Here is a 15467-nt window from a genome sequence, read left to right on the forward strand (position 1 = left end):
TCCAAATATCATTTTCCCAAACTATCCTCTTAACTAGACATTCATTCCCCAAATTTGTCCTTCTTTGGAGTACCTTGTTTTCATTTTCCCCCAGACTGACCCTTGTCCCTCATAACCTGTCTTCAAGAAACCCTCTGACTGACGCTCGGTCCCAGACTGAACGATAAACTCTAAAGCATCTTTTCAATCACCCACTCCAGAGTTCAGCTAAAGACAGTCAAAGCACAGGCACCTTTCAATACCCTAAGCTTAATGGCATTATTCATTTCTTAACCCTTTGGCACCGGTTCGCCCCAGCTGAACCAAGAGGATGGGTCTGTGGCCTTCCCCCTTTCCAAAAATCTGGATAAGCATCTTCCATGTTCCAGTTCAGTGGAAATTCCCAGTCATCGTATTACTGTGTGTCTTTCTGGAGTCAGCGGCATTGACAGTAATCGTTGTCTCCCGGATCCTTATTAAAGATTTGTTTTTAATACTGTTCTGGTAGTCGTGCGTTATTTTTCAGCTTGACACTTTTCGAAAGCCATTGCCTTCCTGGGGATGCGATAACGAGAAATCTCTGTTGTTCTTAAAGTCTTCCACTGTTTCTGCCACTATTTCCTAATCCTGAACACTATTTTCCAGACTCTTTAGGGTGGTATCATCTGTCCCCATCTCACACTAGCAGAAGGTCCTGGTCTCCCAGTTTCGTGACTCTCAGAAGGTTCTCAACTGTGCCCTGGATATAGGCTTGAGGAAGATGGCATCCCTCTCATTTAGCAGGAGCACGTGTTACAATAGAATTCGTGGCTAAATAGGTAAGTTGAAGCAGACTTCTTCAAGCAAAGTCATATTTTATTAATGGGCACACCAATAAAGCATCTCTCCTGGCCCCTTGAATAGTCACAAGACCCCAAATTAGGGATGAAATATATATTTTATAAGCACAAAACAAAGAATAGAACAAAAATTGGATGTTGAATGGCAACGTCACAAAGATGGACATGAGCACAGAAGAGACCAGACTCACCCATCTTGGTTTCCAAGGAACAATGCCTTTGTGAATTTATGGTGTCCAGCTGCCCGATGAGGCCATAGTCAGTGGACAGACTGGAGGCGCCCTGGCATGAGATGAGGCCACCTGAAATTTACAAGGATGGGACCAAAGTCAATTTGGTCCAGTTCTCAAGATGGAGCATGGCTCTCCTTCAGCTTCTCAAGGCTGAAACCTCCCTTGGCAAGCCTCATTGGTGAGTGTTGTTTAGAGGACGTTAGTCTCTCCTTAGTTAGTAGTGTTCATGGGACAGCCATTGCTCATATGTTGGGCCCCAGAGAGGAAGACTGAATTTTTTTAACTTATGAGAGGCTACCTTAGAGACAAAGAGAAGGATTAGGCCTATTCCTGGAATGCAGAATGTGGCTACAGAGTAAAATCACTTACAGAGTAGAATAAAATATAAACTATAGACCAGAATAACAGAAGTGATTATGTAATACCAAATCAGTATCTTCTTCTAGAAATACTGTACAGGCCAGCTGAATCTCTGAGTCAAATTCAGAGACAGGGGGCAGCTGGGTAGCTCAGTGGATGGAGAGCCAGGCCTAGAGACAGGAGGTCCTAGATTCAAATCTAACCTCAGACACTTCCCACCTGTATGACCCTGGGCAAGTCCCATTGCCCACCCTTACCACTCTTCTGCCTTGGATCCAATACAGAGTATTGGCTCCAAGACAGAAGGTGAGGGTTTAAAAAAAAATTCAGAGAGAAAAGGTCATATGGGGCTTAAGCAGTTACAAGAGAAAATCTATTACTTGTAAATAGAATCGATAAAAAAATGATGCCATGCCAAGTTTAATCTTCTCACGGATCAACAAATTGCTCCCTTGCAGACAGCTCTTCAGAGTACCAGCGCTCACATTTGCTCATCGCCTGTTCCTCTGGTCATCACCTAACAGTACCTACGAATCTGTACTATTGCTTCTTGGGGACGAAGCTGCTCTATCCATCAATGGTCCGGTTCCTCATTTACAGAGAAAGGCTCCTACACCAAGGGAGGGCTGGGAAACATTTAGGTGGCGAGGAACGTGCCGAGGATACGTTTTTAAGTCTAATCTATGTTATTAGCATTTTCTTCATCACTTTCTTAAGTTTAAACAATCAGCAAATCAATAAATCCGACTGTAGTTGGTAGCGTTTGCCAATGCTAGACCTATAAATGCTCACAGACAATTTAGCTGACATATGTTGGCTCCAGCACAGCCCTGCTTGTTATATCTGTAGAGTGCGTACAGAAGAATGTGACCAGGACGTCAAGGGAACTGAATTCAGATAACAAAGAATATGGGTGAGAAGTAACCAATGAAATCCTGGAGAAAAATAAGACGCGACATCTGCAGGAGGGTCTCTCCTTTTCACACACTGGGCAGCTGAGTTTATGGTTTATAAGGATGTGGGATAAAATTCCTTTGAGACACTGGCCGTGTTTGTGTACAAAAATATCCAGAATGCAGAGGATCGCTTGTATCCTAGATAGTCATTCATTGTCTCAGCATCTTTTCTTTATATGGACCATTGAAAGAAAGCGAGAATTTAAAAACAAGGGAAAGGATCCAGGCACTGGAGGACCCAGAGGAGAAAGCTTGGAAGCTGAAGCCAGGATACTTATTCCTTGAGTGATGCCAGTCTCAGAGCCGAGACTTGGGGCCGAAGAAGTTTCTTCTGGTCTTTGGATGAGAGTTCTTGCTCTTCTTGCAACGCTGCAGCTAAGGATTTCACCTGAACCAAAAGCCAAAGATGATAGAGTGTGGTCCGGCTGAGAGCCCCAGCCCCAGAGAGAGAAGGCCCAGTGAACCCCAAAGTAATCCAGTTGACTGAGTTACCTTATCCAGTGAGAAGCAACGCAGAGATTGCCCAAGAGAATATCAGCAGGTCTGGAGCCTTCGCCAACCCATAAAAACATGAAACTATCAAAGTAGTTATAATAACTAACTTTAATTGAGTTAGGAAGACTAATCTGGGAAGACCCACAGAAGAACATCAGCCCAGGGACTTCCAATGAACTAAAGAACATAATGGGCTTAGATATTTTTTAAAACCTTACCTACGGGGCAGCTGGGTAGCTCAGTGGATTGAGGGTCAGGCCTAGAGACGGGAGGTCCTAGGTTCAAACCCGGCCTCAGCCACTTCCCAGCTGTGTGACCCTGGGCAAGTCACTTGACCCCCATTGCCCACCCTTACCAGTCTTCCACCTATGAGACAATACACCAAAGTACAAGAGTTTAAAAAAAAAACAAAAAAAAACCCTTACCTTCTGTCTTGGAATATTGGTTCCAAGGCAGAAGAGTGACAAGGGCTAGGTAATAGGGGTCAAGTGACTTGCCCAGGGTCACACAACTGGGAAGTGTCTGAGGCCAGATATGAACCCAGGACCTCTCTTCTCTAGGCCTGGTTCTCAATCCACTGAGCCACCCTGCTGCCCCCTGGGCTTAGATTTTTGGAGAGGGAGAAGGGCACCCTGTTTGGGAATGATGCATTTACTACAGTCAATCAGGCTGGGAGAGGTCTAAATGCAATCGGCAGAGGCTAAGATATAGCAGCCTAGATACAAAAGGAGAAACAAAGACAAAAAGGATACATACATTTGATTATTATAGCTGCTCATTCTATCTAAGATGATCAAGGGCTGGTTGAGGATTTCTTGTTGAGTCAGGGCCATGGGTCAATGAGGGGAGGGCGTTCTTGAAGACCGATTATCAGGGAAAAGGGTCATTTTGGGGTTTCAGAAAGTTCCCTCAGCAGCCCTTTCCACTCATGATCTCAATAAGTAGTCATTCTTCCTCCAGATGTGTGTGTATTTTAGGGAAGAAGCTCATCCCGATTATGGAGGGAAGATGTTTTGTTTTTGTTCCTTCTTACTCTTGTCACTTTAGTAAATTACTTTGCTTTCAGCCAATTAGTGATCTGGCCAATTTTAGGAAGTGGAAAGTAAATTTAAGTTTTCTGGGCTCTAACCACTCTGCCCACTCTTACAACTGTGACAAAAGAACAAAAATGTGTTTTACCAGATATTACATAAGATAAAAATTTGTCAGTGCAATTTTAAAAATAAATAAGTCAACCAGAAATGCTCTGGTTTATATTACTGTTAAAGGTATTTAAAATATTTTTCACAGACTTGTGTCTAAAATGAAGAGCTTTCTAAATTAATAAATTTAATTAATATTAATTAATAGCTTTTCAAAATTAAATGAATAACTTTCATGGACACTGGGTTAGTAGTGAAGGTAAGATAACTCTTCTGGAATGATAGCGTCAACCTGAATAAAACAAAGCTACCAAAAGAGAGATGATAAAGAGCCTTTAGTATAACCTGAGATCTCTCACAGGAATAGAGCATAGAGGTATGGAGTGAAATACAGAGAAGGAAGTGGTTAAAAAGTCTTGTGAAAAGGGAGGACAGCCCTATGATGTAAAGCTTTGGAAACTTGGGAAAGGCAGTCATAGTGAGGGGTTAGGTTGGCTGGCCAGTGAATTTTTGCCTCTTGATTTGATTGTCCTCTTTTAAAATCAGTTTCCTTGGGCTCAGAAAGGCAGCTCAGGAAGGCTCGACCAGAGTCAGAAAGGAAGAAATGAAAAAGGAAAGGGAGAACGAAAACGGGAGATCTCTACCCAAAGAGGGGAGTTTCAATGGAGAACACACTCATTAGGGAAGAAGTTAATGTCCACTGGTGGGAATCTGGTGATCATGATCCATTCAGTCTGGAGGGAGAATGGGGAGACCTTTTCCTCTGAGAGCATCAGAAGGCAAATGAAGATGAGATGATTTAAATGGATATTCCCAAGAGTGAGACACCAAAAGAAAAAAGAGAGAGCTAAATTCCCCATCACAATTATAAGGCTATATGACAAGGAGGAGGTAATGGCTGGTACCTATAGAGGGAGCTTTCTTATTCCGGAGTTCCCTTAACTAATGAAATCACTTTTGAGAAGGCAGCATGGTATCATGAAGGGAAGCTAGCTAGGCAGTGATAGAGAAGGCCACATGGCATAGAAAAGAATTGGCCTGGGAGCCAAGAAGACCCAGATCTGAATCCCATCTCTAAAATACTGTCTGTGCAACCCTGGGTACATTACCTAACTTCTCAGTGCTCTGAGCAACTAGAACAAACTACAGGGTAGCGAAGATGCCACCAGCACTGGTAGAAGGGATCTCTTCTGCCAAATAAATCACAGGTCTGCTCTCTGTGCCCAATCCTAGGATATTTGCTTTCAAATATTTCAAGAGTTATCTTCTTAAAAGGAGATCCATCCTCTTATCTGTGGTTCCAAAGGATAGAACCAAGACCCACACATGCATTGGGCCAGGAAGGGAGCCTTTTTCTCCCTGTGAGGGGAAATTCCTAAAAATCAGAGCTTTCCAGGAAATGAAATCAATAACAGCCTTTTAAAATGACAACCAGGATTGAAGTAGAGCTTGAAGGTTTGCAAAGGAGTCCCCCATCCTAGGAATATTCAACTACAGCCTCATTGCCCAAGTCTCTGAGACTTCTTCAGAGAGCAAGAGTTGGGTGACTCAGGCTATTTCCTGATTGATATGAGGACATTTTTGGTAATCAGGAAAGAAAGATTTGAGGAAGAATGAGCATGGTTTGTGAGTGAGCAAACCCTCATGAAGAAATCCCAGGACTCAAGTGCACATGCAAAAAACGAGCACACACACACACACACACACAGAGAGAGAGAGAGAGAGAGAGACAATGCAAGGAGAAAATCTGCCTAACTAGAGAAACAGATGAGCCTGGATATTCTGGAAGTTATTTTTCCATCATTTCAGTCAAGTCTGACTCTTTGTGATGCTTTAGGGATTTTCTTGGCAGAGATACTAGAGTGGTTGGCCATTTCCTTCTCCAGCTCATTTGACAGATGAGAAACCTGAGGCAAACAAGGTTACATGACTTGCCCAAAGTCACACAGCTAGAAAATATCAGATGCTGGATTTGAACTCACAGAAAGATGTCCTTCTGATGCCAGGCCTAGTGTCCTATCCACTACACCGCCTACCTGGCTAGAAGCATTGTTAGGAGAGAATAAGAAAGACAGGAAAGGCTCAGGCTCCATGACCCTTGGTGTGGGGAGAAGGTAGCTCATTTCCCAGGAAAGGTCTCAAATATGCCTTTGGGGAAAGGGAGGAAAATGGGAGTATTAATTTTTCTTGCCGCCTGGATCAATACATTCTAAAGTGTATTGAAGCCAGATCATACTGGCTCACAAAACACCATTGTTAAATTTTCAGTGTAATCACTTCAGATATCAGCAAATGTTACAAATCCAGACATGATTCATTATTTCATTGATTGCATAGAGTTAAGAAAGGAATGAGCTAAATGGTAACAATGTGAATTCAATTAAAAAGTGTATCCAACTTCTCCTTGCACCCTGCCCCCTGAAAGTCTGTTGTTAAATATTATTCAATACAGTCCCAGTTACATTCTTTCTGGGTCATAGACCAGGAAATATGTAGACATGGATTAGTCTGTACTGATTAATCTGCCCTGAGACTAAAATCTTGAGAGGAGGGGAAAAAAAAGTGGGAGGTCAAGAAGAAGTGTTTTTGCTGAGAGAGGAGGGAAAAAAAAAGTGGGAGGACAAGAAGAAGTGTTTTTGCTGAGCTGTCCAGCAGTAGGGTCCCCCTGCTCTGTCCTGCTGTTTGACCTGGTTTTCTTTCCTCTTGAAGCCCTTTGTTCTCTATCTCAGTGTGAGGAAACCAAGTGGTCTGCAGTCTGAGGTTTGGCTCTCTCTAAGCCAACATCTTCTGAGCATTTTTGCTGTGTTTCTCTGGCTTTCTCCTCCAGTCACTTCCCCAGAGCCTGTGCTCAACTCCCTGAGTCCAGTGCCAGCAAGGCCCTCTCTCCAGGCCAGTGCATCCACCTGCCCTGAGATTTCAGGGGCCACTGGAGACTCCATACAGCACATGGGGGAGGCATCCTGGGATTCCCCATTTTATACCCTCAGACCCAACAGTTCAAGAATTCAAGCCTTTTTCTTGGTGTACCTCTTTAGCTGTCCAGCAGAAGGATCCCCCTGCTCTGTCCCATTGTTAGATTTGGTCCTCTTTCTTCTCAAAGTGCATTGTTTTTTTATCTCGGTGTGGAAGGGTGCAGAAGTTTTAAGATTGGCTCCGTCTAAGCCACTATCTTCCCAGAATTCCCAATATGTAGCCATGGAAAAGGTGAATTGGGAAGAATTAACTCCTTTGAAACCTGGAAATGATTTCTCAATTTCTCATTGCAACTAGACTGCTGATATCCCTCTCTTATACCCTCAAGGTGTGGAACTCTCCTCCATTCCAGAAAACATAGTAGCACTCCACCCATCTGGTCTTGGAAGACAAAGGATCCCTGCCTTTAAGAAGAGCTAAACCTAGATTTGATGCTTTAATCTCATTTTCTCCACCTCAGACAGGATCTTTCTATGTTCATCCCCATTCCCAATTTTCTGCAATATTGTATTCTCTCAAGGCCTATATGCCTTCAGATTAGCTTAGTTCAGCCCATTTCAATCTCTTTCACCTTCCAATTCCATTCAGATATCATTCCTTTTCTTCCTTCTCCTTCCCTGATAAACTCCTTCAAAGTTTTCTGCTACCTCTCCTCTTCCTTACTGCTCACTCCTCCATAGTTCAGCTCAAAGCACCACCTTCTCTACAAGGCCTTTTCTGCCTGTCCTCTTCCAGTTTCCTCCTTTGACCCTCAAAAAATAATCTTGAATTTCTGTATTAATTGTGTGTTTTCTTATTTTTATAGATACTATCTTTTTAAATAGTTTCTCTCTCTCTTCTCTTTTCTTCTCTTCTCTCTCCTCTCCTCTCTCTCTCTCTCCCTCTCACAACCTCTCTCTCTCTCTCTTTCTCTCTTTCTCCCTCTCATGGTCTCTCTCTCTCTGTCTGTCTCTATCTGTCTGTCTCTGTCTCTGTCTGTCTCTGTCTCTCTGTCTCTCCCTCTCTCTCTTTCCCTAGAGTTCAAGACAATGACTTGCAAAGAGTAGCTCTTGTTGATTGATTAAAGACCATCTATACCAGGGGTTGGCAACCTTTTTGGCCGTGAGAGTCATAAACGCCACATTTTTAAAAATGTAATTTTGTGAGAGTCATACAGTGCTCACAGTGCACGCTCCTGTAACAGTGCGCACTCCTATAACAGCGCCTGAAAAAAAATTGACTTTATGGCTCCTGCAGAAAGAGCCATACGTTGCTGACCCCTGATCTATACCAATGATCTAGAGAGCAGAGATTGTTTCATTCTTTGTCTTGGTATCCCAGGTGCTTACCATTGTCAGCCTTGAAAAATCACAGAACCATCAAAGTAGTTAGAAAGAGCAAGTCTTTAATAAGGTCAAGGAAAACAATGCCCTAATGGCCACCACAGAGAGTCATGCGCTGGATACTGCACAGAGCCAAAGCTCTGGAACTCTGAGAACAATATCTCTGGGAACAAGCACCTCAAAAGGAGATTTTCCAATGAGTTGAACAATTTGGGGTCTTATATACCTTCTGGGGTCTGAAGGACAGGAAACTCACACTGATTGATTACAAGCAGGCTTGTAAAAGAGGCTGCAGTCCAAGACTGGGGTACCAGGGAGTGACCTAAAATACAATGGGAGAAACTTCTAAAACAAAAAGGGAGCTCCAGATTTGATTCTATCTACTGGTTCTCTCTAGGCTGAGATCATTGGGTACTTGGAAGTTTATTGTTCAATTTCAGACAAGGGTCAGTCCGGGAGTTCCCTGAAGGCAAGTTCCCGAAGGACAAAGGCACATTTGGGGGCCCCATAAGACAAAGTTGTCAGCATAATACCTGATACCTGGAAAGAGCTTAGTAAATGCTAGCTGATTGACAACCCAACCACTAATCCAGTAATTATGATATTAACTCTCCTTTTACTGGTGACTCTCCACATTTGTCTCCAAATATACCACAGGCCCGTTGCTTTCTTCTGATCTTCTCTGTGGGTTTCACTATTTCTCTTTTTGGTGTCACTATTCCCCCTAACTGCCAGGTTCAAAACCCTGGGCTTACCTTGGATTTCAATAGGCCTGTTTTTTTGTAGTCACTCAAGGATGGAGTTCTGATTCCACCTCCCCAACTTCTCTTTCATTAACCCTTTCCTCCTTAGTCCCACTGGCACCACCCTAAAAAAAAGTCTTTATTACAGCCACCATAATAGCCTCACACACACACGCCCCAAGAACTTCTTGCTGTCATTTGCTCTTCTCCCAAATATCCTTCATATAATTGTCAGGAAGGGAAAAAAAAAGTTGTATGCCTTCTAAAATCCTTAGTTTTCCTTAAGATTCAGCCCAAGTGCCACTTTCTCTGGGAAGCCTGCCTGGATTCTGCCCCTTCCAATTGCTACTGCCTCTCTTCCACCATTAACTCAGACTTATTTTGTATATTCCTGCTAATGACTTCCCTACTAGCAACAATGCAATGATCCAGGACAATTCTGAGGGACTTATGAGAAAGATACTATCCACATCCAGAGAAAGAACTGTGGGAGTAGAAACACTGAAGAAAAACAACTGCTTAATCACATGGGTTGATAGGGATATGATTGGGGTTGTAGACGCTAAACGAAATCACTCTAGTACAAATATTAATAATATGGGAATAGGTCTTGACTGATGAGACATGTAAAACCCAGTGGAATTGCTCATTGGCTACAGAAGAGGGGTGAGAGTAGGGGAGGGAAAGAACATGAATCATGGAACCATGGGAAAATAAATTAATTAGTTAAATAAAAATTTTCAAATAAAAAAAAATATTCCTGCCAATGTATTTGCCTCCTCTGAACAAAGGTAAACCCTTTGAGGACAGGGAGTTGTTTTTTTTTTTTTTTTTACTTGTATCCTCACTTAGCACAGTGCCTAGAAGAGGTGTGAGAAATATGGTTGGGGGATTAATATGCATAGACCTGATCATGTCACTTCTTTCTTCAAATTTATTAAGTGGCTTCCCGTGGATTACTGGATAAAAAGCCAACCCTTCTCCCCAATACAGTGCCATCTTATTTTTTTTAGCTCATGCTTCTCTCCACTAAGTTCCCACTTTGAACTAAGGACAATTCTCTGCCACCCTCCAAACGGGCTCTGTGCTCTCTTCCCACTGTGCCTTTGATCCTGTTCCTTCTTTTCCTTCAAACCCTAACTTAATTGAATTCTCAGCCTTCCTTTAAAGCCTAGTTCAAATTCTTTCCCCATCCAAAATCCTCGTTTTTAGTATGGAAAATGGCCTTGCCCTTCAGACCTCATTTTGCAGTCATTTGTACCTCTTAAAGGCATAGAAAGAAATTTCTCTAGTTGTTCTTGTTCGGTCATTCAGTCCTATCTGACTCTTTCATGACCCCATTTGGAGTTTTCTTGGCAAAGATATTCAACTGTTTTGCCGTTTCCTTCTGTAACTCATCTTATAGCTGAGGAAATCAAGGCAACAGGGTTGCATAGCTAGTAAATAACCAAGGCTAAATTTGAACTCGAGGAGTCTCCCTGATTCTAAGCCCAGTGCTCTCTCCACTGTACCACCTTGCTGCCCTATGTGATATCTATTTAGGTCCATGTTTTAGCCATCTGACTGAACTCCAAAAGGTATTTCCCTGAACAACTGTGTTAACCTGGAAAAACACAGACCCCCCCCCAAAGCAGTGACAAAGAACATGCCTTTAATCAGGATGCTGTGGGAGAGCTTTGAGGTGAAACCCCAAGTTTGACAGGTTGCCCTTTGCAGAAATGCAAGACTCCAAAATTAGCTTAAAAACAAAAAGAAAAATGCATTCATTTGGAGGTAATGCTGGATGGCCGAGACAGTGTGCAGGTGAAACCCAAGAGATGGGTCTGGGGGGGTTTATACCCTTTTGACAATGAGGTTATAGGATATGAGCCTGGGTGGGGCGGGGAAGGAGCAAATCAGGAATGAGGTAATTCATTGGGTGGGAGCGCTTAAGGCATGATCTGTGGAACTCAAGGGGTGATTGGATTAGGTACCACCAAATGCTTCTTGGGCTAAAACTGGGAGGTGCCTATCTGTGCTCTCCAAGAATAAGGGGAGAGGCCAAAGGGGGGCTTCCTCTTAGCTCAGAGTCACCTTCCCTTAGCACTGCAGGAATATAAGGAAAAATGAGTCTTTATGTACTCTCTGACCTGGGACACAATCTGGGGTTTTGGGGTGTCTAGGAGGAAACCTGCACCCCCCATATCAAGGATACGGGAAACGATGCTCTTATGGCTACCACACAGAGTCACATGAACAAACCAACACCAAACGGAGCTAGGCTCTGAGACTCTGGGAACGATGTTTCTGGGGAAATGCCCCCCACGAGTGGGAATCTCCATCAGAGGAATTTCTATCAAACTGACCGATTTGGAGTCATACACACTTTGGGAAGTACTGAAAAAGAAGGACAACTGACCAGTTACATGAGGCCTGAGGCTAGGGCATCTGGGAAAGGCCAAAATACAATAAGAGAAATCAGGAAACCAAAAAGGTTAAGTTAAGACAAGTTTCTCCATCACTCCGATTCCATTCGAGATGTTTAAGGGCTCCTTGATGAATTATTGTTCAGTCTGGGACAAGGATCCAGTCTGGAAGCTCCCTGAGTGCAAGTTCCCATGGAACAAAGGTAAATTTGGGATTTCCTAAAACAAGGTTGTCAGATTGGACTGGTGATGTTAAAGCATCCATTCCTTAGTCTAACTTTGGGCTTCCTCCCTTGTTTCCCCTAAAGAGTAAGATATCCCATACCTTCTTTTTGTATTTTTTAATCCCTCACATTCCATCTTAGTCAATACTATGCATGGGTTTCAAGGCAGAAGAGCAGTAAGGGCTAAGCAATGGGGGTTGACTTGTCCAGGGCCACCCAGCTAGAAGTGACTGAGGTCAGATTTGAACCCAGGACCTCCCATCTCTGGGCCTGGTTCTCAATCCACTGAGACACCTACATGCCCCCCACCCTATATTATCTTTTCAAGGACCTTCTAGCTATCCTATGCCACCTGACCTGTGGGTTCTGAAGAGTGCAGTTGAGCCCTGTCCAAACTTAATAAACAACCTCAACAATCAAGAAATACAGAAGTAATCGACATGGGGCTTGGTAGGGGGAGAGAAAAAGCTCTGGATCAATATGGTGGATTTATATATTTGCTTTTGTATATCATCTGTAGGAAACCTCAATTAATATAGTTTTTAAACCAATCTGAGACAGCATTATAAACTGCAGGTATCTGATTTTAGGGATAAATTTGATATTGTTAATCTCTAAACAGGGTGACTCCTGGAAGCTGTAGATCTTTGCTGAAATGCAAGAATTTAACATACCTTTTGGTTGGATACAGGTGTTGGAGGGGCCTTTGTGAGGGTGGCTTTTCGGGTCCCTGTCCTGCTCCAGGGGTTCCCAGATTAAAGTTTCCCCCCCAGCTAAAATCATCCCTGGGGTCTGTCTGATCTTGGGGAAAGGGAACAAGCATTTGGAGATGCTGGTGCCAAAAATCACTGAGGGCGGTCCCTGTCTGGAGTGAGAACCCTTCCATTGGACCCCTACCCTGCCCTGGGCTGAGCTGGGAAGTTTCTGGGAAAGGAAGGTAGAAAAGAAAATCTCCAGAAGGAGAGGGGATGAAAGGGAGCAGCCATCGCCTTGTGATATGGTTTGATGATGGTTTCATGTCATCATCTTTTAATGAACGACAGGACTCCAATATGGAGTCACTTGGGCTAAACAGAGATGCTAAACAGGAGGTGGTCCTTTTCCATTTGGAAGTTTGGGTCAAGCAGATAAACTTTATAGTTCTTAATAGGTAAACTCTAGACCCATGTTGACAAACCTACCTACTTCTATTTATTCTCAACCAACCTCATCCTTAGAGTTTATATTCTTGTTGCCTGAACCCCAACTTTGAGTTGGAGATCCCCTCCCCAACATGGCTCCCTCACCTCCACTGGGATGAGTTTCTTGCATTTGGGACAAAATTCTATCTGTTTATATTGCGAGAGTGCCCTGCTTGCTTGGGACACCACATAATATAAAAGCAAATTAATTTAAACTCCGTAATTGATCTGAGAAGTGGGTTGTTTTTTTTTTCTTTCTAGAATTCCATGTTTATTTGCATAAATCAAGAAAGCGTCCTGCTAGGCCTTCTTCTGCCTGCTTCTCTGGGTGGATTTTTGAGAAGTTTTCTTTCTCAGTTATCAAAGAGACAATCTCTGCCTTGACTTCAGTCCTTAGCGGACCAGAGATACAGGAAGCGGAATCTGCAGGAAATTTGTAGCATCATGAACTGCTCAGGGATTCAAATATGGTCTCTTCACCATAAATTTCCAAATTGTGGTTTGAATGCCTTTTTCACTGCAAAAATAGCTAAGTGAGTTCCAAGATAAGATACTGTAGAAATTTGTTATTTGGAAGAGGAGGGGACAAAGAGTTTTGAGAACAACCCCCAGAAGCCCTTTTTTCCCCAGGTTTTTCTCTTCCCGCCTGCCACTCCCCCCCTCCTCTAATTGAAGAAGACTAAGGGAAGCTCCTGGGTCTTAGGAGCTTAACATCTCCTAATCACCAACTGAATTCTAGTAGAAAGAACTTTAACTCCAAGAAGCATCTATGAGGTAAGGGAAGCTTAATTCTGGGTGATTTTTTCCCCCTGCTTTTAAGTAACTGCATTTTTCCCTTAAGAACTTGAATTGAGAATGGATTTTGAATATTAGAAATGATAAATCCAGATTTAATCAGGTCCCCAAATGAAAGCTTGTCCATTACACTGTTCACTTGTTCCATCCATCCCCAAATCTGGGGCATTTGTCTATTCCCAGAAAGACCTCCTGATCCCTTTGTTAACAGGTTGCAGATGATGGGATAAAAGACACAACCCATCCTGACTGAAGGAAAAGACAAGCAGAAAGAAAAATCTAAGCGTAGGCTCCAGGCTCCATGTTTCTATCTGTTGGAAAGGTCAGACAATCACAAAAAGGAGAGAGGTGGGTAATAAAGGTAGCCCATAAGATGAAATGCATCAAAAAAAAAGTTTGTTGTTTTTTTTTTAAGATGAAATGCATTCTGAGGAATTTTAGGCATAGATTATTGCTACTGAGATGAATTTTTACATTGCCACTCAGTGTTTGACTCTGGGACTATGGGTTTGGAAACCTGCAGTAGGTGGGTTTTTGTCCTTGAAGGAAGCTTTGACCAAGATTTCTCTGTGTTGAACACAATCTGTTTGAATAGCTGTGGTTAGTGTTTGGAAATGGGCATGCTGCTCTTTGTGGAACCCTGGAGGGGGAAATGTAGAGGGTTGGAGAGCCCTTGACTTGGAGGTGGCAGGTGTTACCTGGGTGTTTTGGAGAAGGAAGAGAAGTGCTGAATCTTAAGGGAGAGAGCTCTTGTCTAGATGGATTCTCTAGGGCTATGGGGCAATGCCAGCGGGAATCCTGGGTGAAGAATAAGTAGAGAAGACTCCAAGTGAAATCACATTGGGAAAATGCTTTCCGTTTCCTCTGTGACTGATGCAATAACAGAACTTAACTGTTATTTGGAAAGAACAGGCTTTTGTAAGCCCCTATTTGTAAGCCTCTGCAAGGAGAAACCACTACAAGGCTTCCTTCCTTGGTTAAAAACTGGGCTTTGTAACTGAAGTGTACTCTTTCTGCTGTGAATTTCATGTTTCGTGTTCAAGATTTCTAGAAGTAAAAACATATGAATGGATTTTTGGAAATTTGCTGCTAGGATTAATTTGAGATTCTTCCATGCCCTGATGAATAACAGAATACAACCAATTAGCTTAATGACAAAGACATCTGAGATTGAGGAGTCAAGTTTTCCATTCAGCTGATCAGGAATGTTTTAGAGCCTTCTACTTCATTGAATACTGTTATAATAATGATACTCCTCTACTAGATGTAGATGAAGAATAGAGAAAGGATGGGATGACACCTCTTCCCTTTATAACAATTGCCCAGGCAGGATCCTTTAGGTCAATGGAAGATATCCCTTCAGGACCCACCTGGGGTTAATTGATATTATGTAATGGGCTTTTTAGCTGGGTAACTGTTGGTATCTGACTGGTCTCTCCCTTCCAAAGAAGCTTTGAATAACCACTTCAGGAAGGTACTTTAAACTTTGGTTGTATTTAACAAAGAAGGATAATGGGATTGGATAGAGGTATTGGGAGACCCTAATTAAATGGTAATGAATCTCTAAACTGTAGGCAAGTAAATGAATTAGGATGGTCAGCTTCTCTCTGGTACAGCCTGGCCACAGCCACACCAGAGTAGGCAAACTGCTGTAAGGTGTTTCAGCTTCTTCTTCACTAGATGATATGCCTAACCAGTTTGAGATATCCATCCCTTTCCACCCTCTTCTTCTTCTCCTGCCCACTTCCCGGATCCCTCCCAGGCCCTGGGAATCCTAGATACCTAAGATGATTGACTTCCTAATTTCTAGGGCAGTAGAA

Source organism: Gracilinanus agilis, chromosome 6, assembly GCF_016433145.1.
Source record: "Gracilinanus agilis isolate LMUSP501 chromosome 6, AgileGrace, whole genome shotgun sequence".
NCBI lineage: Eukaryota > Metazoa > Chordata > Mammalia > Didelphimorphia > Didelphidae > Gracilinanus > Gracilinanus agilis.